This window comes from Phoenix dactylifera, chromosome 1 (genome assembly GCF_009389715.1).
Source record: "Phoenix dactylifera cultivar Barhee BC4 chromosome 1, palm_55x_up_171113_PBpolish2nd_filt_p, whole genome shotgun sequence".
Lineage (NCBI taxonomy): Eukaryota > Viridiplantae > Streptophyta > Magnoliopsida > Arecales > Arecaceae > Phoenix > Phoenix dactylifera.
The window spans coordinates 10,097,338-10,100,059 of record NC_052392.1 but is presented as its reverse complement, the minus strand read 5'-3'; the positions used below and the strand labels follow the sequence as shown (position 1 = coordinate 10,100,059).

Below are 2,722 nucleotides of genomic sequence, written 5' to 3'. Positions count from 1 at the left end.
CTCATCCTCTAGGTATATAATGGGGCCACTTGATTTCTCAGATTGTCTTGGCTTGGAATTTGACGTCAATTTATAATTAAGGACTGTTATCAGTATGAGAGCCGATCATCAGCTGTTTCTGAAACTTAATGGAACATAATCTATTCATAAAGTTGAGAAAAAGTTTGATAGGATAAAGCTTGCTTAGTAATGATGAGACTATTTCAAGTCGTTGCTTATGAGTCATTTTACTTTAACCAAAAAGATGATTTTACTAGAAGGTGGTGGGAATCTGCTCTTGGTTTGATTAGATCTTGTAAATGCTTAAGCACAATCTGGTTTTATCGTTATCATTTCATTGCTTTAGCACTTAACGGTACTTCATTTATTTCAACCTGTGCATGACTGTTGGCTACATCTTTATTGTATGAGACTTCCCTTCAGTCTCATGCCCATGGGATGATTGCAGTTGCCCAAGAAACCCCTCCTCTTCATCCACTTTGTTCTAAATATCTTTCACTGTTTGGCCCATGTATTGTTTTATAAATAATAATAGACACAAATATTTGGTATAGGAATTTCTTATCAATTAGCAAAACATGCTTCTTGCTTTTGTTTGTTCCTCCTGAAATTGCACAGCACATTCTATTCATTTTCTGGCCCCAATCTTCGACACTTGGACATATTATTCAACCAGTTCTTATCTCATAAAATTACACCATATGATCTGCAAACAACGGACCTCAGGGGTACCTTCGGAAGCACCACTGGTATAACTAAAATCCACGGACACTTCTGCTTGATAGATAAATAAATAACACATGTGGGCATCACTGACTTCGTTTCCTGCAGCTTTATTGAGCCAAGAGCTTCCAAAGATGCATGAATGACTCCTTCCACTAATTAATGATGCATGAGTGCATTAGTTAAAGAAATTAGAAGATCGAATCTCATATCTATGAAATCTTGTGCTGAAAAAGTTTGGGGCCAAGTTATTGCTTAATGCAGAGCCAACTCTCAATCTACTTGATTGTTTTTGTTTTGCTGAACACGAAAGTAGTCTGAATTTTATGCAAGTTTTCCACCTAGAAGCCACCCATCTCTTCTTTAGACTGTTATTTTTTCTACATGGTTCATATCAACAAGGAAAATGAAATTAAGTACATTCTGTTGTTTACTGACAATGAAAGATACATGAGATGATCATCACTATATATAGATTGCAATCTAACAGCAGTCATCATCATAGAATGCAATTAGGAACACCACACTTTCGATGATAAATGGATGTAAACCCTGAGAAATTAATAGAAGAAAAGAAGTACAAGGATCAACCAAATACTAGGGTTGGCGGATAGGTGGGAAGTATATAGCACTTGCATCTGCGGTGCAGCACTGTGATGTCCATGTTGTGCCCCACGATCGGAATTTGCAGTGCCAGGACTTCTCCCGGCAGCTGCACCACCAGCTGCACCACCCTCTCCTTTGTGGCTCTCCTTCCTCCAAGTACCCGAGTCCTCACGCTCTCCCCCTCTCCTGACTTCGCTCAACTCGGTGGTCTTGTTCGGGCCTACAAAACATGGACAAAGGAAGCATTTATCAATTCATCTCTTGCAAGGGGAAAAAATAAGGAAAGGCATGGTAAAGTTTTGCACAGATGGTGGAATGGCATGCAAGGTAAACTGCTCGTGAGAGATTGAGGCAATCTGACCTTGAAGCCGTTGGCCTTGTGGTAGCTGTGGCAGTTGATGAGGTCCACTCCCTTCTGGAAGAGTCATTTTGATGGCTGAGCACCAGGGAGACTGGAATAACAGGACAAGGAGAAGCCATGAGAGTATGATGGTCTTCATCTAATATCTGTGACTGGATAAGCAATGTGAGTTGTAGCAGCTGAACAGGAGCGCCAGGTTTGCTTATAGATGTGAAGGCATCATGGCCCGACAGGCATGACCCGGGGAATAGATGCTGTGGGGTTCATTAGTTTAGCCTCATTGATTAGTGACAATAATGAGATAGTGGCAAATGAGAATTCCATACCTTTCTTCTTTAATGGTTAAAGAAGGTTCATTTAGCACTACTTTGTTAGCCGGTAGTGGTGAAAGCGAAAGGAATTCCTATCAAAGCTCAACTCGGTGCAGGCTCTTCGGGTTCTCCAGAAGAGAGCAGTTTAAACGCTCATGCTCTAACTCAGTGATCGACTCTAAGGTTCAGGCAAGCCTACTAGAAGGGTGCAAGATGGTTTTGGTATCAAATCAGTTTGATATCTTACTTATGAGGTGGGAGATTATCTTTCCAAGGGTGGGGCGACATACTGCTCATCAGGTGGCTTAGTAGAGAAGACGTCTACAAGAGGAAGCTTATGACTTTTCTCGTATATTTTGGGGACCAATTCTTGTGCTTCTGAAGTTGGGAATATCGTGTCATATTAAATGTCGGAATTTGTTTCATTCCGAGGAGGAACCTAAGCAATTCATCCACTCACTCATAAATAAATGGGGTAATTAAAATGGGGTAATTAATGGGGTAATTAATTAAGATTATCCTTCCTCTTGGACTGTACAGTTCTGTTTGGGTCAACAGGGACTTCGTGTTATAGTATAGTCATGGGGAGGGTCGGGAGTTAAATAGTTATGTGCGATTCCATCCCCAATTTTAAGCCAATAGATGTTAATTTTAATGTTACCCTCGTATGTTTGAGAGGGAACCCAAGAGATATCAGCGCTCATAGTTCAGGAAAAATAGT

At 40.6% G+C, this 2,722-nt stretch overlaps 1 long non-coding RNA gene across 1 annotated transcript; it reads right to left on the bottom strand.

The window, feature by feature from the left end:
- Nucleotides 1-1,117: 1,117 nt before the first annotated feature.
- On the bottom strand, nucleotides 1,118-2,422 carry LOC103707443. The gene is made up of 2 exons (XR_604146.4): nucleotides 1,691-2,422; nucleotides 1,118-1,549 (listed from the first exon to the last, which is right to left on the bottom strand). It is a non-coding gene; the product is annotated as an uncharacterized LOC103707443 (long non-coding RNA).
- Between the last annotated feature and the right edge of the window lie 300 nt (nucleotides 2,423-2,722).